Source organism: Pinus tabuliformis, chromosome 1_2 (genome assembly GCF_031772625.1).
Source record: "Pinus tabuliformis cultivar Carrire ecotype Pingquan chromosome 1_2, CPIR1, whole genome shotgun sequence".
In the NCBI taxonomy this organism is placed as follows: Eukaryota; Viridiplantae; Streptophyta; class Pinopsida; order Pinales; family Pinaceae; genus Pinus; species Pinus tabuliformis.
Window position 1 is genome coordinate 614382870 of NC_142298.1, and position 21292 is coordinate 614404161.

Consider the following 21292-nt stretch of genomic DNA (forward strand, 5'->3'; position numbering starts at 1 on the left):
GAGGAATCCAAAGCTTACAGGTTGTATATCCCATCTACCAAGAAGTTTTTTGTGAGCAGAGATGTTCAATTCATTGAGGAGGAAGCTTGGGATGGAAGCATAGAGAAAACAGTGAATGTTAAAAACTGTTTGTCTCATGATGAAGATGATGAGGATATGGCTGAAATACATCCCCAAACAGCAGCACCAACACAAGGACAGCAAGAGACACCCTTGAGGAGAAATGAAAGTGCTTCTCCAAGCACATCACAAGGAGGAAATTCAAGTGCTTCTTCAAGCACTTGTACACCAAATGAAAGAGGTAAGAAGTTCAGAAATTTAAGTGACTTTTATGATGAAGGTATGAATTCTTTGTTTGCTTTGTATTGTCATGTTGATGACCCTATTCATTTCGAAGATGCAATTAAGGATAAGAAATGGATAGAAGCTATGGATGAGGAGATCAATGCCATAGAAAGAAACAAGACATGGGATTTAGTTGAGCTACCAAAAGGTAAGGAAGTCATTGGAGTTAAATGGGTTTACAAGACCAAGAGTAATGCTGAAGGCAAAATAGAAAGACACAAGGCAAGGCTGGTTGTCAAAGGATATAAGCAGCAGTATGGGAGAGACTATGAGGAAACTTTTGCACCGGTTGCAAGAATGGAAACCGTGAGAGCAGTGCTGTCCATAGCAGCACAAAACAAGTGGAAAGTTTACCAAATGGACGTGAAGTCAGCATTCCTAAATGGAGTGTTAAAGGAAGAGGTTTACATTGAACAACCTCTAGGCTATGAAAAGAAAGGCCAAGAGCACAAAGTATGCAGATTGAAGAAAGCTCTTTATGGGCTGAAGCAAATGCCAAGAGCATGGTACAGTAGGATAGATTCCTATCTACTGGAAAATGAATTTGCAAAATGTGAGGGAGAACCCACTCTCTACATAAAAGAAAAAGATGGTAAATTACTAATTGTTGTGTTATATGTTGATGATGTTATTTTCACAAGTAATGATGATTATCTCATTGAAAATTTCAAAACAGTCATGAAAGAAGAATTTGAGATGACTGACATGGGTTTGCTGAGATACTTCTTAGGAAGAGAAGTAGATCAAAATGAAAATGGGATTTTTATCTCACAGGCAAAATATGTTAATGAAGTGTTGGAAAGATTTAATATGCAAGAGTGCAAAGCAGCGATCACTCCCACAGTGATGGGATTAAAATTCAGCAAAGAGGACGCAACAAGGATTTTGATCCTAATTTGTACAAGAGCATAGTTGGCAGCCTCATGTATTTGACTGCAACTAAGCCGGACATAATGCATGCTGTTAGTTTAATTTCCAGATTCATGGAGAGGCCAAAAGAAGCACATTGGCACGCAGCAAAAAGGATTTTGAGGTATGTTAAAGGAACTAAAAGGTTTGGCATCTTATATACTACATCAGAATGTTTAGATTTAATTGGATACACTGATAGTGATTGGGCTGGAAGTGTAGATGATCGGAAAAGCACATCCGGTTATGTTTTTCACATGGGTTCAGGAGCCATTTCATGGGCTTCTAAGAAACAGCCTATTGTAGCATTGTCTACAGCAGAGGCTGAATATGTGGCAGCTACAGCAGTAGCATGTCAAGCAGTTTGGATGAGAAGGATGTTAAGGAGCTTAGGCCAAGAGCAGGCAAAAGGAACGGTAATTTTTTGTGACAATAGCTCAGCTATTGCATTATCCAAGAATTCGATGTTTCATAAGAGAACGAAACACATTGACACAAGGTTTCATTACATCAGGGAATTGGTAAGCAATGGAAAAATTGTTTTAAAACATTGCAGGACTCAAGAGCAGGTTGCAGACATTCTGACCAAGCCATTGGACCAGAAAAGTTTTGAGTTTTTGAGGAAATGTCTGGGTATTACTGATAACCTAGCAGTTGAAATTAAAGGAGAGTGTTGAAATATTAATTTTCAACTGCACATTTATTTCCAGCAAAACCACCCTGATTTCCCCGCACCACCTTTCACGTTGAGTGGTATTTCGTGGGGAGGCTCCGATCACACCGACCAGTTGACGCGTGTCCACAGTACGGTTTCAAAACCACCAATCCCCTGGAACGTAAAGTTCGATTAAAAGGGGCTCCTGGGGAATTAATGATAGCCATTCGATTAAAATGAAGGCTTGAAACTATTGATTGAAGTCAAAGATGCATACAGGCCTGAACATGACGTGACGTGAAAGTTTTTGTGTTTTGACCGTCGGTTAGAAATTAAATGAAATTTAATTGTGATTGGTAGACAGTAGGTAGAAGTTTTAATTATATTGTTTTTTATTCTCACGTGAGTATAGCATAGGTAAAAAAACATGTAATGTTTGTTTTTATTACGTATTGTATATGCAATGTAATATGCACAAGAGTGCGAAGAAGAAAACAAGGGCAGCGCAGAATCATTTTTGTGGAGAATGAAAACCCAATTCACACAGCAGTGTGAGGGTAATGTTTTTTTTAGTATGTAATGTATGCAGTGTAATATGTAGAGGGTAAAAGGGCATTGTAATGCAAATGCGCTCCACCATATGTATTGAAGAATTTTTTTTACAGCAGTGAATGTAATTTTCTGCAGTTAAAGATTGTTTTTATAGCAGTAAATGTAAAAGAAATTTTTACACATAGTAGTGTAAAATTTCTAAAAGAGACAAAGTATTTTTTTTTAAGTTCTTGGTGAATCCTTCTGTTAAGAGGATGAAGTTTGTATTAGGTAGTTTATTAATGAATATAAATTTTTTATGTGTGTAAAAACTCTGAGCTTCTCCAGAAATCTATTTTAAGCTTCCCTGTGTTAAAGATCCTGTGGCAAAAACAGAGCATTGTCCTCTGTTCAGTGATTTTGTTTTGGAATTTACCAGAAAATTCCCAACAGTCTCTTTGGCCCTAATTGATTTTATTATAATTCGTTACAACATATAATTATGACATTGACGTTAAACGGCCCCTACAAATTCCAAATTTGGCTAACGACATTTTAAATGATTTAGCACGTGCACAAATAACGAAGAAATGAAAATTCAAGTTCAAAATTTGGCTGGAGGCATTTAAAAAGATTTAGGACATGGATCACGGAAGAATACTTTTGACCCTTTGAGTGAGGGAGGTGAGAATCTAGTGGTAGCTTAGCTGGATACTGGCGAGAGAGTAATATGGATTCCTTTTCCTTTGCTCATGAGATACGAATGACTTCCCTGCTCAATCACTTTCCCATCTTCAATCACAACAATCGAATCTGCATTTTGAATGGTTGTCAGTCTATGAGCTATCACAATACTTGTTCTTCCCACCATTATTCTGTCCAGGGCCTCTTGAACCATCTTCTCCGATTGCCTGTCCAACGCAATGGTGGCCTCGTCCAACAGTAATATGCTCGGATTATTTATGATCGCCTTGGCTATAGCAATGCGTTGCTTTTGCCCTCCCGATAATTGCATTCCTCTGTCTCCACAGTTTGTTTCGTATCCCTTCTCCAAAGAGCTACACAAATCCAAGTTAAATCACTGCCATATTCAGTTTGTCCTAATTTATTCCACAAACAATCTGCTTAATCATAGCTGATTGAATATATGTATTATTGCATAAAAATTATGTTTCAATTAAAAAATTGCAGTGTTTACCTGATGAAGTCATGAGCATTTGCAGCCTTTGCAGCTTCAATCATCTCCACCTCGCTTGCATTCTCTTTTCCATAGAGAATGTTGTCTCGAATGCTTCCTCCAAACAACGTGGGCTCTTGACCTACCAGACCTATGTGATTCCTCAAACTCTTCAAATTGAACGCCCTGATGTCACTTCCATCGATTTTCACCGATCCTTTTAGGGGATCGTAAAACCTTTCAATTAATCCAATGATAGTCGATTTTCCGGATCCACTTTGTTCTACCAGAGCCATGTTTTTCCTGCTTTTATCCTGAAGCAGAAGTTCTTGAAGATCATAACATTTGGACAAGATGGATAAGCGAAGTCCATGTTTCTCAGCTCCACGTTTCCTTCTATCTTATCCGCTTTCTCGCCTTTCTCATCCTCTGGGTTTATGCGGTTTTCGCTGTCCAGTATGCCAAACACAGATTTGACTGCATTGGAGCCTTTAGCAATGTCACTGCTCATAGTTCCCGCTTTTGCTAAACCTTTTCCTGTGGTTATCAGAATGAAGAAAATTTGGAAAAAAGCTTTGGGTGTGATTTGTCCTTTTGATACAAGTTGTCCTCCATACCAAAAGTTCAAAGCCGTAATGGATAGGGTGATGCATTGCAATGTTCCAAGAGCGAACCTCGCAAACAAAGATTGTTTGATAATCTCTCCGCGAGGTTCTTCTTGACTCTTTTCAGAGAGAGAGAGGATCTTCTCCTATAAAGAGAAGGCACTAATAGTGCGATGGTTAGCCACAACCTCCGCTGCGAGTTGACTACCTTGATCTTGAGCTTTTATAGCCTTTTGAGACATGGCCTTGAGAAGAACCCGTTTAGTGTAGAAACATAATACAATAATGGGTTGCACTACGATTATTACAACTGCAAGATGCCATGCTATTATCAAGGCCATCGAGAAGGCTATTATAACAACTGCCGAAGTTTCTACAAGTAACGATATACAATCTCTGACCAGAGATCTCACCTGTATCACAAATTTCATATTCGAACCATTAGAATACTGTAATACAATTCACAATTTTATTGGAAATATTAAAACTTTAAGATCAAATACTTGCCACATTAACATCTGTTGCTAGTCTGGAGCAAACAGCTCCACTAGAATTCTCCTCATTATCGAACCACCCAATCTCAAATGTAAAGATTTTGGATAGCATCCGCTCTCGAACCCTTTTAGTAAGATATTCCCCCGTAGCTGCAAAATTGTAATGCTGTAACATGTTTTCTGAAAACGATAGTACTCCCACAGCCACAAACATGAAGGAGTAATATTCGATACTGGATTTGATCTGTTCATGGTCGTGAAGGAAAAATACAAATACAATTGCCCCAAGGAATATGGGAAAAACAGGTTGAACTGCTCCGGAACCTAAGGCTCCTGAACAACCCAATAGAGCATGCCTCCATTCTGGGGCATTTAATAGAAACAGTTGATGGAATGAAGCGGCGGAAGTAAGCTTTTCTTCATGTACCAGTTCTCGATGGGTCGATACAGAGGCATTCGAACTCGATCTAGTATATATGCTAGAACTCCCTGTTACCAAAGACTGGTCTAGCATAGCAGTGCCTTTGAATCTCTCATGTGGCTTATCTGCCACAACAAGTTGTAGTTTCACAAAAGCAACATATGCTCCATTGGGTTTACATATCATATCTTCATGCATACCTGTCTCGATCACATGACCACTTTGAACCACCACAATCATGTCTGCGTTGCGGATGGTCGAGAGGCAATGAGCTACTACAATAGTTGTGTGTCCAACTGAAGCTTTGTCTAGAGCATCCTAAACGATTCTCTCTGACTCTGCATCTAGAGCACTTGTGGCCTCATCTAGAAGAAGTAGACGAGGACCCTTGAGCATAACTCTTGCAATAGCTATACGTTGCTTTTGCCCTCCCGACAACTAGACTCCGTGGTCACCCACCTGTATGGCCCAAATGAAGAAAGTAAACTCAAATTGACTGCACTTTAGAAATGAAGAATGAGAGTAAAAACCTAAATATTACCTGTGTGTCATAAGCATCTGGTAGTTGACTAATCAAATCGTGAGCGTTTGAAGATTTAGCCGCAGCAATAACCTGATCCATGCTGGCTCCCTCTTTTCCGAACAAGATGTTCTCCTTGATCGATGTAGCAAAGAGTGCAGGTTATCGACTTACTAGTCCAATTTTGGAATGCAACCATTTCAATTGTAGCCTTTTAGTGTTCACTCCATCCAGCAAAATCTCTCCAGCTAGGGGATCGTAGAACCTCTCTATCAACGACACAGCCATAGACTTGCCAGATCCGCTTCTCCCCACCAACGCAACTGTCTTGTTTGCGGGAATGGTTGCGAAATATCTTGGATTCTGGTCGGGATGGATATGCAAATTCAACGTTTCTAAATTCAACTTTACCGCTGACCTCTTTCAATATTTCTCCTTTTGCATCTTCCCAATCAATGATCGGTTCTCTTTCAACCATCTCAAAGATGCGTTTACAAGCAACACGTGCTTCTGAAAAGTATCTGATATTCGGAAGCGCAGTCCCTAGAGCTCTGTAAACGCAACAGTGCTTTCAGAGATTTTGCTTGAACTTCGAAATGTGGTAAATTTCCAGTTGTAGGATCAATTATAGAAGTACATGAGAAAGAGAGATGAATAGAGAAAGAGCGCTTACAAGCCACCCATAAGAATGCAACTTGAAGCCGCGAAAATCCTTCCTCCGCTAGCGCCAAGATACATTACCAATTTGCTACCATACCAAGAGTTGAATGCCCAGATACCGAAGGTCACTCCTCCGCTTCCTATTGCCAAGCCTTTGGCAAGACCTTGTTTAAGCCCAAGCTTTGTAGTCCCATTGAGCGCATCGGAGAACTTAGCCATTGTCCTCTCCTCTCCAATGAAGGCAAAGACTGTCCTAATGGATGAAAGAGCTTGCTCTGCAATATTACAGGCTAGATTATATGCTTCGGTGAACTTGCGAGAAGTCCCCACTAGAATCCATCCATACATTATGCCGGGAATGATCAGCATGATCATGAAAGGAAATGATGCTAATGTCAGTCTCCATGTCAAGTATGTAAATGTGTTAGAAAAGCTGCACAGATGAATCTAGCTAGTAAAGGTTGAACACACAGCTTTGCAGAGCAAAAACACTAAAAGAAAATCGAAAGAACAAAAGAATAATTCATTAGAAAATATGTTACAATGCTCATGATATAGCATTATTGGGTGAAGATCCCAAGGTAATGCACCATAGTAGTGATCAATGAGAAGACTCAACACCTACAACAAGTTCCGGAGAGAACTAGCCAGTTGCGGAGTGAAAGAAGGAGCAAATCAGAGAGTAAATCATGCAGAAGAACTAACCAGTTGCGGAGTTAAAGAAGGAGCAAATTGGGGAGTAAATCATGCAGAAGAACTAACCAGTTGTGGAGTTAACGAAGGAGAAAATCAAGAAGTAAATCATGCAGAAGGAATCTTGCATGTAGTCCCATGCTCTAACTAAGAGTCCGCATATAGGTGTGTAGTAGTTCCAACACCCCCCCTGAACACCACTATGGGGAAAAATAGAAAATGGGCCCTGACAATTAAAGCCAAAAGTCACCCAAAATACAGTGCAACTTGTACTAGAATTGAGGAAAGAGGGAAAACCTCGTGGGAAAACCCCCCCCTCAAAATACAATGTAATCAAAAGAAACGAGGAAGAAAAGACATTTGCTAAGCAACTGTTTCCTTCACTCCAAGATGATCGCCCAGAGAGTGAAACTTCTGCTCAGTGAATTCCTTGGTGAAGATGTCTGCAGTTTGTTCTGCTAAAGGACAGAACTGCAAATCAATGACCCGGTCATGTACTAAGTCTCTGATGTAGTGCATATGGATCTCTATGTGCTTCGTCCGCTGCTGCTATACTGGATCCCTGCAAAATCTGAGAGTGCTCTGGTTGTCACGCCAGATGACAATGGGCTGGTGGAACTGGACACCCAACTCAGTGAGGAAGTGTTGTAGCCACAAAGCCTGAATGGTGATGTTGACTACTCCTCTGTATTCGGCCTCGGCTGAAGAGAGAGCAATAGTGGTCTGCTTCTTGCTTGACCAACAGATAGGGCCAGACCTTAGACTGAGTGAATATCCGGAGGTGGACTTGTGATCAATACTGTCACCCGCCCAATCAGAATAAGTGAAGCCAAGGAGATTCTTTGCAATGCCTGCTGCATAGTGAATCCCGAAGGTGATGGTGCCCTGCACATATTGGAGGATGTGCTTGGCAGCATTTCAGTGTAGCTCATGCGGCTCTTGCATGTATCTGGAAACTGCCCCTACTGCATATGAGAGATCTGGTTTGGAGTGGGTGAGGTACAATAAGCTCCCCACTAGCTGTCCGTAGAGAGTGTTGTCAACTAATGGAGTGTCACCTCCATCCTCAAGGCACACCCTAGACAGAAAAGGAGTCGGTGCTAGCTTGGAGTCAGTCATGCGAAATCTCTTGAGGAGATCCCATGTATACTTAGCCTGAGAGAGTTTGATGCCTGTGGCATCCTAGTTGATCTCAAGACCAAGAAAGAAGTGTAATGGACCCATGTCCGTCATCAAGAACCTATCATGCAAGGCCCTCTTGACTGTAGCAATGGTTGAAGCCGAGCTACCAGTGATTAGGAGATCATCCACATACAAAACTAAGATAAGAAGAGAATCATGTGTCTTGAGCATGTAAACATTTGGATCAGACTTACATCTTTCAAAGTTTTGTGATAAGAGAAAAGAATCCATCTTCGCATACCAAGCTCTCGGGGCCTGCTTAAGGCCGTAGAGAGATTTCTTCAGTGTGCAGACCAAAGATGAATCCTGAATGAAAACATGTGCCTCCTCTATGTAGATCTCCTCAGATAGGTCTCCGTGAAGAAATGCATTCTTCACATCCATATGATGTACTTCCCACCACTAGGCAGCCGCAATGGCAAGTGTAAGGCGTATGGAATCCAGCTTTGCTACTGGAGCAAAGGTCTTGTCATAATCAATGCCATGCACTTGTTGGAAGCCTTTGGCTACTAGCCTTGCTTTCCGTCTGGTGATTTGCCCATTTGCAGCACTCTTGGTCATGTAGACCCATTTGCATCGGACAAGTTTCCTTCCTGAAGGAAGGGGGACCAGATCCCAGGTCTGGTTCTCAAGGAGGGAGTTATACTCCTCCTCCATGGCGGACTCCCAAGATGGATGCACAGCAGCCTCATCGTAAGACTGTGGATCAGAAGAATGAACCAAATGACAATGCGAGGATGGCGATGGTTCAGTGGCAGTGAGGGCAAGAGGAGTCTCAATAAACTCTGAACTAGTCCTCTGCAAATTAGAATTATCCCCCACAAGACCATTTCTAGCAGCTGGGTGGTCTTGTGCATATATCTCACGTAAGCTCCTTGTTCTCTGATTTATGACAGGGGAATATGATTCACTGCTGGAAGCCCGATCTGGGCTTGGATGTGGATCATCATATGCATGCACTAGATTTGTATCTAAAGACTCTGTCTCTGCATCTGCATGCTCTACCTCGGCATCTGCATGCTTTGCATCTGCATCTTAGTGTACTAAGTCATCATCTCAGACATGAGGTAGATAAAAGGTGTCTACATGCGGCAATTGAGGTGCATGCGAGAGACTTTCCTCAAATTTGACACTTTGCTCAATGATGAGCTTGTCCGTGGAGGAAATCAGGTGCCGATATCCCTTCACACCATCAGGGTATCCAACAAAGATGCACTCAATGCTCTGTGGATCAAGAGATTTTCTCTTTTGAGAGGGAATCCTGGCCCATGCTCGGGAGCCGAAAACACGGAAGTGGGTGACCTCTCGTTTAGTGCCACTCCAAGCCTCAAAGGGGGTCTGATCCTTAACAGACCTATGAAGAGATCTATTTTGGATGTATTTAGCACAATTAAGTGCTTCAGCCCATAGCTTATGAGGAAGTGACTTAGCATGCAACATGCAGGAAGCCATCTCTTTGAGAGATCGAGTCTTTCTCTCAGCAACTCCGTTCTGCTGCGGAGTGTATGGAACTCTGTACTACAACCGTATGCCAGATTGAAGGCAAAGGTTCTGAAGTGCTATGTTAACATATTCCCCCCCCATTGTCTGTACGAAGGGATTTGATCTTTCTCTCTGACTATGTCTCAACTAGTGCTTTGAAATCTTCAAAGTGTGCCAAAACTTCAGATTTGGCCCTGAGAAGATACACCCAGGTATACCGTGAGAAATCATCAATAAATGTAAGCACATACCTTGCTTTGTTGATGGAAGGATGAGGAAAAGGCCCCATGAGATCACTATGGATCAGATCTAGAGGAGAGGATGCTCTGTGAGTCTTGCCGGTGTCAAACTTTTCTCTAGGATGTTTGCCAAGGACACACCCTTCACAAACTCCTTTGGAGAAACTGATATTTGGCAAGCCTTCCACCATCTCATGCTTGCTTAGCTACTGCATATACCTATAATTTAAGTGACCAAACCTCTCGTGCCAAATCCTACTACTATCATCAACATGTGTAAGCAATAAGGAGGATTCAGATTCAATAAATTCAGAAAATGTATACAGTCTGGCTCCATTGTTTACCTCACCGGTTGAAATTTTGGAGCTACTATGTAGGTCATATATGTTCACTGCATCTAGAGTGAATTCCACTCTCTTTCCGGTTCCAGAATGAGTGATCTGATAAACTGAAAGCAGGTTTACCGAAAGTTTTAGAACATGAAGCACATCTTCAAAGCTTCCATGTAAAAGTTCCACTCTAACTTTTCTGGTGACCTCAATAGGTGAGTCATCTCCCATGAGGATGGGAGGTCCTTTGCATGCATCCAAAGAGGAATATATTTCCTTTGCAACATCCATATGATGTGATGCACTAGAATCTATAATCCATGCATCAGGAGAAGAATTAATTGCAACTAAAGCATGAAAATTATTACCTTTCCCGTGTGGCGGATCCTCAGTTTTCTTCTTGGTGCCCTGAGAGATGTGGTCCCCAAGGTTGTGCTTCTGAAGGATTTGTGTGATTTGGTCAATTTGTTTCTTCATGCAAGAGGATTTTGGATGGAATCCAATTTGATAGTAGGTGCATCTGTTTCCTTTCTTCCCTTTCTCATTTCTCGATCCGGAGGAGTCATTGAAGGGCTTGGTGTACCCTTCCTTCTTTGGATGGGAATGTGCTTTTCCCTTGTCTTTTTGCTGCTGATTTTTCTGATTTGAATTAGATCTTTGATTTTTATTGTGGCTGCCATCATGCACGGTAATTGCATGCACTTTTGGAGGTTTGATTTTCCCCATGCCAATGAGTTTATCTTGCTAAAAAATAAGGGACTCCATAAATTCTCTGAGAGAAGGCATAGTGTAGGATTTACCAGTTGCGAGCCTTACTGAATGAAATGTAGACACAAAGACGGAGTATTCCGGTCCGAGCTTCGACATAATAGAGAGAATTTGGTGACTTTCCTCCTTGGATTTGTCAATTCCACAACCCTTGAGTTGTAGCAATAGATCATTATATTTGGTGAAGAAGTCTTCAATTCTGTCATAGTTCCGTGGATCCAATGACAACAGCTCCACTTCGAGCATATGTCCTTTCATCTCATCCTGTTTCCTGTAGAGTTCAACCTTTTTCCAAATCTCATTGGGAGTATTGCAGGCAGATAGATGAAACTACAACTCTGGAGAGATGCACATGCATATGGATCCGTGGGCCTCATCCATACGGTTGAGGTACTTGGATTTCTCTATGGCTGAAGTGCGTTCCACTTTTGTAGCCATGGTAATCCTGTACAACCCTTTATGATGAAGGTATCGAGCCATTTGGTCCTTCCATTCGTGATAGTTGTACGGTGTTATGATCGATGCTTTGGGAAACTCCATTTTTCTGTCGATCTTCGATCTCCAAGATGTAATACCTCCAAAATAAAGTACTAGTGTGCCTTTTATCTAGCAACTCGCTGGCTCTGATACGATGTAAGTGTGTTAGAAAAGCTGCAAAGATGAATCTAGCTAGTAAAGGTTGAACACACAGCTTTGCAGAGCAAAAACACTAAAAGAAAATCAAAAGAACAAAAGAATAATTCATTAGAAAATAGGTTACAATGCTCATGATATAGCATTACTGGGTGAAGATCCCAAAGTAATGCACCATAGTGGTGATCAATGAGAAGATTCAACACCTACAACAAGTTCCGGAGAGAACTAGCCAGTTGCGGAGTGAAAGAAGGAGCAAATCAGGGAGTAAATCATGCAGAAGAACTAACCAGTTGCAGAGTTAAAGAAGGAGAAAATCAGGGAGTAAATCATGCAGAAGAACTAACCAGTTGTGGAGTTAAAGAAGGAGCAAATCAAGGAGTAAATCATGCAGAAGGAATCTTGCATGCAGTCCCATGCTCTAACTAAGAGTCCGCATGTAATTGTGTAGTAGTTCCAACAAAGTAGAATGCCACAAAATAACTAATGAAGAATAAAGAAGTATTCATGACGAAGTTGGGTAGCTGAGGATGGACATTCTCCCAAGAGAATTAGCAATATTAAAATTAGAAAACTTAGTAAAGAGTCCAAACGTTGATAAATTAGATGAACTTAATGAAGAGTCTGAACATTGATAAATTAAATGACAGAATAGAGTAATAAGATCACACCTTTTCTGCTAAAACGTCTTGTATAACGAGAATGAGAGTATCATTAGTAACACTGGTAACCACTTTTGCTGTGGTAGTTCTTTGGGTTTCGAAGAATCCCTCGCCCTGCCTCAATTCGGCTTTCAAATAATTTATACGCATCCAAGATGCCTGCCTTTCGCTGGTCCTCGTCCAACAGAATGCCTCTGATCAAAGAAAGCAAAGAAAAGCATTAGTCATAGATAGGATCATCAAAAACCATTTAACTATAGAAGGTGTGAAAGAAATAGGAAGATGTAATACCCACTGAGAAATGCAACAAAAAACGTAGCGATTGATATATAGAGCAGACATAAAGTATACTGTGCAAGTAACCATCACCGACACATTCATCAATATGTAATATGAATATTATGCAACGTTTTGTTGTAAAGGAAATGATTACCGCCGTGTTGATAATACGACGGAAATCTCCTGTGGATGCCGAACCAAAATTTCCAACTGTGTTTATCAAATTGCTTAACACAAGCAGCAGCATCAAAGGCATGGTCATTCCATTTGTAATGGCTCCTACAGTGCTGAATGCCATTAGCCACAGATCAAATGAATCGGCATACTCAAAGTTTCCACATTGAGATGCCTGAATCCTTCGGACAAACAACCGTGTTTCTTTCCACACGATCATGCGGTTTAAGCAGGTCTGGTTGTTCTTCCAGATTTGACATCTGTATTTGTTCCCTTGCCATATTCTTCAGTGCGGGAAAAACACGGGAGTTCTTCACCTTTGTGGATCATTCAGCGAAACAATGTATTTATGTATAATAATTGGATCATATTCGGGAGCAAGGGCCCTTAATCGAGAATTGAAAAATGAATTCAAATTGAGTTATTAATAAATTTGTAATGAAGTACCTTGCGAAGGCCTTTCATCAACTAGGTCCTAAATCAATGATTTTTCAGGTCGCATCTTAATAATAAAAAAAGGTCATAGGATATCATATTTGGTAGATGGAGCCATTAATAGGCCATTAAAAAATGAATTCAAGTTGAGTTTTGAATAAAGTAAGGAGTGGAAGTTGATTTCTCTTTTTAATTTGCAGTGAAGTAATCTAGTTGCCAAATTAATAGTGGGACAATTATTATTGGTTGGAAAATTATAAGATCCATAAAATTTCAAATAGATCTAGGAATTTTAGTTCTCTGATTAAAAAAAATAAACTTGCAACAGGAATGAGAATACAAAGGGATCCAAAAATGAAGCCTTCTATTTATATTAATAGTTGAAAACAAGATACATGATCGTGGACCTTGGATGGATCAAAATAACATACACGAGGTTTTCGTCCCTGGGATCAAACTAGAACTAGCCATGCCAAGTTCTCAAGAAAAACACAACAAGATACATAAACCCGAATGATCCAAATGCTTAGCTTCTATCCTCGTTAATAGGTTTGATGGACTTTCTAAAGACACTATTTTATTATTTTCCCTCAAAAACCATGGGAAAATACCACGATAAATACCATTGATAGATTTCGTCCATTTTTACCAGATCAAGAAAGGGAATATTACAAATCCCCTTTCCCAAAGATTGCTTGCCTTCAAACAATTCATTGTTATCCATAAAAAAAACATTGATCCCAGGATCCCATACAACCTAGTGTTTTAAGATTCAACCGACTCGGAACCGACTCGGTCGAATTGGTCTGAGTCGAGGCCTCATCCGGTTGACTCGGCCTGTGAACCAGTTCAACCGGCCGGGTTATTACCAAGCCAGCTCGGCCGGGTTGGATACAACAGTATAAAGGTGATATTTATGTTTATGACAATATGGCTTGACAACAATATAAAAGTGATGCATGGTTATGATGTATGGTTAGTGATCCATGGAAGTGTTGCTTGGGTAGTGACTGTAATGCAAAGGTTGAGGTATGATAGTCATGTTTCTCTTTTGAGGTATGATACAAATTGATATGGCATTGACCTTGTTGACATAGCAATGACCTTGACACATGATTGAGTGTCCTTGAAACTTAGTATTACGTCAATCATCCATGACTTGGCCTGACAGTGATACATAGGGCAGTAATCTTGTATGTAACGGAAATATTGTGATATAGCATCAGCCTTGTGATATGACAGTAATCTTGGCAGTAATTTGTATGATATGTAATGACAAGTATGACAGTATTGTGTGATTAGACTTGACAATGAAATGTAATGGCATTATGGCAGTCACATTGATATATGATAGTGCCCTTCATATTTGACAGTGCTCTTGATATGACAGTGCCCTAGACATATAACACTGACCTAGTATATGACAATTATTTCTATGTAATCTTGAAATGATATAACATCAATGAATGGCTTGTCCCTTTGACTTCAGAGTGATAACAGTAACCCCATATATGATGGTCACCTTGTTATATGATAGTCACCTTGGTGTATCTAATTAGACTATTGAAATTCTCTGATTATATCAACTTGGTCGCTGATTGCACGTCTAGGGATACATCAACAATGGTTGGATACTTAGATTCTCTTGAAGTTTGCATTGAAGGATATGACAGTGAAGGTGTATTATGCTACAACTAGGGTTTGATTAGGGTTTGTTCTACAGGTTGAGATGATGAGGCAAAAGTTAAAACAACAGAATTATTGATACTAGATAACAGTATTTGAGCATTGATAACAAGATGCTAAGGTTTACATGTTGAGCAAAGCTAATGCTGTGTGTTTGGAAACATGAATGAAAATCTTTAAAATTATGATTTTTTATAAAAAAATAAATATTTAATGTATTTTTTACAACGACTGAGTCACTAAAATCGAGCCGGCCGAGTCGATACCTAGTTGGAGTCAGATTCAGAGTTTTAAAACATTGATACAACCCAATGTGTTATTCCATACCACCATGCTACATGATCCTGAATGGATCCTTCGATACTTGGATCCCAAATGATCCTCCGACCAATCCCTCTCTCGATAGATTCATCTGGATCCCAAACAATTCTCCAGTCAATCCTGGCCCCAATGGATCCTCCTGGATCCTAATGCCACCTAAGTCCTGGGACCTGTGGGTTATGGTACCATCTCAACCCTCCATCACTGCTTGTGCTAAAGGGCCCGAGCTGCAATATGCCCTTGGTTGTGAGTGTCCTCCTAGGAATCAACCCATCAATAGAGTACCAACTCATAATTTCTTGCCAATCCACACCTTGGGAAGGTTGAATACCTGCAAATCTACTATGTTGATGTTGCTTGACACTCAACCCATGCTCCTGCACTCGGTCGCCCAACATGATGCATTTGGCAAACTCTGCGTTGCTCTTCCCAATGTATAAGGGGGGATTTGTAGTGTTGCAAGATTTATTTATGTACTCCAATAGAGCGTTTCTCTGGAACTCCCAACTGTATTATTCCTACTACCTTGTGAGGGACTTGAGATGTTCCTCTACACTAGACAACTTGGTCGCTAAGTCGGCACATATCCCTATGAGCTCCTCATTTTTTTTGTTCTCCTGTAAGATAGTGTCTCCAATTGTCTAGACTCTCTACTTCAACATCATAAGATCTTGGATTTCAGAGATCTGTGGTTTGAGCTTTTTGAATTTTTGACCGGAGAACCCACAGTAATGGAATTTTTACACCAACGTTTCGAATCCCAAATGGGATCCATCATCAGGGTAAGAGAAAGATGATAGAAGATGATAAAAGAAGAGCCAGAGGGAAGAAATAAATACTAATGAGGGAAAATAAAGGAGCAGCACAGGTCGGCAAGAGAGAATTAAAATGAAACCTAAAATTAAATTTAATTTTAATAATTATAAATTAATATCAATTATTTTTATTATTATAAATTAATATCAATTATTTAATTTTTATAAATAAATATCTATTATTTAATATCTAAAACAAAGACTTTAAACTAAAACCAAAATTAAAATTAATATCTAAAAGACTAGAATATATTAATATTAATATTAATAACATAAATCTATATAAAATCTAAACTCTATAATAATATTAAAATAAAAAAACTAAAAAATTAGAAAATATGCTAAGGACAATACAATCTATGTAACATTAATACTCATATAACCTAATAACTCTCTAACTAATAATTATGAAACCTGATCACTCTATACACCTTAATATTTATATACCTAGAATCTATATAACTTAATATATATAATAGAATTAATATCAATAAGACCTAATAATTAAATCAAACTCTAAAAACTAAAATATATATATAATATTAATATCAATAACATTTATATAACTAAAAACTATATTAATATTACTATCTCAAAACTAATATATATTTTAATAATAATATCATAAAACCTAATATTTATATAACATTAATAATTAAAAAACCTAATGCCTAATAACTTTATAGTAATCTAGTTTTATGAAATTATAAAGTTTCTTAGGCATTAGATTTTTTAATTATTAATGTTATATAAATATTAGGTTTTATGATATTATTATTAAAATATATATTAGTTTTGAGATAGTAATATTAATATAGTTTTTAGTTATATAAATGTTATTGATATTAATATTATATATATATTTTAGTTTTTAGAGTTTGATTTAATTATTAGGTCTTATTGATATTAATTCTATTATATATATTAAGTTATATAGATTCTAGGTATATAAATATTAAGGTGTATAGAGTGATCAGGTTTCATAATTATTAGTTAGAGAGTTATTAGGTTATATGAGTATTAATGTTACATAGATTGTATTGTCCTTAGCATATTTTCTAATTTTTTAGTTTTTTGATTTTAATATTATTATAGAGTTCAGATTTTATATAGATTTATGTTATTAATATTAATATTAATATATTCTAGTCTTTTAGATATTAATTTTAATTTTGGTTTTAGTTTAAAGTCTTTGTTTTAGATATTAAATAATAGATATTTATTTATAAAAATTAAATAATTGATATTAATTTATAATAATAAAAATAATTAATTTTAGGTTTCATTTTAATTCTCTCTTGCCGACCTGTGCTGCTCCTTTATTTTCCCTCATTAGTATTTATTTCTTCCCTCTGGCTCTTCTTTTATCATCTTCTATCATCTTTCTCTTACCCTGATGATGGATCCCATTTGGGATTCGAAACGTTGGTGTAAAAATCATAAGATCTATCTTGAAATGCATGATATTCCCTTGAAAGTCCTCTACGGGCGATTCCGGTGCCCTACTGAATGTCTCTGTACCTGTTTGGACTAGATGCCCCATGACCACAGCTTCAACTTGAGCCTTTGACCGACTCTCTGTGAATGGATCATCATGCACATGATGTTTTTCATGCTCCTCCTAATGAGCATGCTCATTGTTAGTTTTTGTAGCATCGGATGTGTTCTAGCCACAAAATTTGGTGGACAGGCTAGAATACATGTATTCTCCAAAACTAAGAAATCGTTTATGGAAATTCCACCTAGAAATGACTTAATTAAAATAATTAATATTTTTTTTAATATTTTCTAAGTCTAAAATTAGGAAATGTGATTAATTAAAGGGTATTAATTAAGTCATGGTGATAATCTTCTAGAAAAAAGACTTGGATCAAGTTCTAATTAATCTTAGCCATCAATTAAGTTTTAAGTGTGGTCGTTGATGTCTCAACGAGAGACTATAAGAAGAAGCTCAATGGGCTTGAAGAAGACACACCAATAGTTCGATTTCAATGGCAGATCAATTTACAAAGTGGCAACATTGAGTTGTCAGAGAGAGAGCTAGTGAGGTCGAAGCAGTGAGAGAGGGGCAGGGATAGCAAGGCTGGGGGAAGGATTGTAGTTCTGGTGACTGCACTGCAGAGAGGCAGCTTTGTGCTTCAAAGGGGATTCTGTATTTTTTTGGGGAGAAGCAGTGATTAAGTGCCAAAAGCCAGAAGGAGAGTCTAGAGGCCAGGAGGATCCATTTTCGAGACAACAACTGATCAGATAGTGAGAGGGAAGAAATTCTGAGTTGTGGGACACAATACTATGTAGATTGATGTTGTGACTATGCAGAGCCAACAAAGACCATCTCAAATTGAGCTAAGGTCAGTGTCGGATCGCCAGTGGGAGTGAGATTTTTCTCACTAGATTTATTGTCAGTCATTTCTCTATATGGATTGCTAGATTTGAGCATCCATAGTCTTGTACTAGAATTTACTACTGTGTAATATTAAAACCCTCAGCTGCTGCACCACTTTTTCTGAGTTGGGTTTTTCCGGGGACTTAATAAAAAAATAACGTTGTATTTTGTGTGTGTGCATCTATTTCTTCCAGCATTTTTATTTCTTCCGCAATATTTGTTTTGTGAAGGTTGCAGTGTATTTGTTTCAATGTTTGTCATAGCACACAACAAATAATTTGTTTAATTAAATTAACAAATAGAAGAAATAACATCAGTTGCTGCAATAGGGTTTGGGGTTAGCTGAATTTTCGCATGGTATCAGAACACAAATTGAAGTCGGAGAGCTCAATTATAGACTCGAAGAAGGAGCTTCAAAGCACTATGTAAGTAGATGTTTGAAACCTGAGGGGCTGTGTAGTCCCTTTGGCCAGGAGGGTCAATTTTTGAGGAAAAGTTTATTTCTCTCAGAGAGTCAACAAAAACTAATTTTTCCTGATCAATGATTACCAAAGGCAAAGGGAGAAGCAATGTTTTCCTTGCAGAGAAGATCTTCAACTATGCGCAGTTATTTTGCAACAGTTTGTTGGTGAAGAATAGCGTCAAGACGAAGGAAGAGCACACATTGGGTGAATTCTTTCCTCAGGGAACTTCTAGTCTAGAAGTTCGATTTTTCACTACAGAGCAACAGTAGTTGTGAGCAGATTTTCCCACTCCAATAGGGAGTGTGTAGAGCCAGTCAGTAGTTGCATAGAGGAGAGGAGGAGGAGTTCGAATTTTTTAAGAAATGGCATCAGTAGGACTGATTGATTAGGATTGGTTGGACGGAGCCTCAAATTATGTGATCTTGAAGGCAATAATTTCTTGTCTTCTAGATTCATACGATCTCAAAACTTATATCGATAACGTGGTAGCTGTACCCATGGATGCAGTTTAGTTGAAGGCCTACAAGAAGGAGATGGAAAAAGCAAAGAGGTTGATTCTCGATGGGGTTCGAGATCATGTGGTGTCTCACATAGCTATAAAAGCCATTGTAAAGTAGATGTGGGAAGCTATTGCTATGCTATACCAAGGATCTTCCGAACAACAGAAGGTGTATGTTGAGGAGAAGTTGAGATGTACAAGGATGTAGAAAGGGGTGCACATAGACCCCTTCCTTACTAGAATTCAAGATATCCGAGACCAACTGTCTATAGTAGGGTTAGCGCCCCAACCCACAGAATTGGAGCCGTTATCTCTAAACAACATTTTCAAAGACTGGAAGGTCTTCACCTAGATTATTATGGGCAGAGACAAGTTTCCAAAGTGGGATCGAATGTGGGATGATCTGCAGCAGGAGGATATGAGGTGAGATTTGTTGAAGATCACCATCAATGGTAGCAACAACAGCAATAGTGGGACGAAGAAAGTGAAGGAAGAGGAAAATGTGGCCCTCGCATCAAAGGGGCAGCAGGAGTAGCATAGGAGGAAGAAGGACATTTTCAAGAACAAATGCTTCAGATGTGGTGAGCTTTGCCACTACAACACCCAATGTCCTCTCAGGAAGAAGGACAAGGAGGAGAAGCAGGACCAGGTGACATCTCATGCAGAGATCGATAGGTTATCCTCCAGATTGGAGGAAGAGTTTTCCATGATCATTGATATACATCCAGGAGTGAGGTAGGGTTGATTTGGTTTTGTAGCCCCAGAGAGATATAAGATGGGTAGGATTATTGAGGAGGTCCAGCCCTTGAATCAAAATGTTGCTATGGGAGCCCACAATATTTAAGAAGCTGGATGGATCAGTGGCAGATGGTGCAGTTAGATGCCAGAGTGGCAGAAGCAGTGGCTAGTAATAGTTAGATATTGGGCAGTGCAGTGTAGAGTTGGCTATAGTGCATTTCGCACATAGAAGAGTCAACAACAATGTAGGGGCTTAACTAATAGCATAGATACTAGCAGCAGTTAGAGACTTGAGTGATAGATGCATTATACTGTTCATAGTGGATTCAATATTTTGGATGCTTTTAGTTGTAGAAGTAATAGATGGAGAGGGAGTTGCAATGCAGATGCAGTGTCAGAAACATTTCAGCAGGGCCAACAACAACACAGATGCAACGTATATCAGAGTTGCATTGTAGCTGGTGTACAACAATAGCCAGACATCATCAACGCGACAAGAGGTGGTGCAGAGACAAGGTGTTACATCAGTGGGTTGTAGCAGTAGAACACATTCCTCGCTAAGAGGGAGTGTCAGATTTTGTATCAGTAGATATTTTCTAGCCACGAAATTTGGTGGAGAGGATAGAATACATGTATTTTGGGAAACCCATAAATAGTTTTTGGAAATTCCACCTAGAGATGACTTAATTAAAATAATTTATCTTTTTTTTTATATTTCCTAAGTCTAAACTTAGGAAATATGATTAATTAAAGGGTATTAATTAAGTCATGGTGAGAATCTTCTAGAAAAAGGCTTGGATCAAGCTCTAGTTAATATTAGCCATCGATTAAGTTTTAATCGTGGTCGTTGATGTCTCAATGAGAGATTATAAGAAGAAACTCGATGGGCTTGGAGAAGACACACCAACAGTTTGATTTCACTGGAAATCAATTTCCTAAGTAGCAACACTAAGTTGTTGAAGAGAGAGTTAGTGAGCTCGAAGTAGTGAGAGAGTGGTAGGGATAGTAAGGCTGGAGGAAGGATTCTAGTTTCGGTGAGTGCATTGGAGAGAGGCAGTAAGTGTCACAGAGAGGAAACATGGTGCTTCAAAAGGGATTTTGTATTTTGCTAGGGAGAAACGTGATTCAATGCCAGAATTCGGAAGGAGAGTTCAGAGGCTAGGAGGATCCATCTTCTAGACAATAGCTGATCA

General features: G+C 39.0%; 1 pseudogene; it reads right to left on the reverse strand.

Annotated features, from left to right (window-relative positions):
• Positions 1-3143: 3143 nt before the first annotated feature.
• On the reverse strand, positions 3144-6665 carry LOC149207134 (ABC transporter B family member 15-like; annotated as a pseudogene).
• Between the last annotated feature and the right edge of the window lie 14627 nt (positions 6666-21292).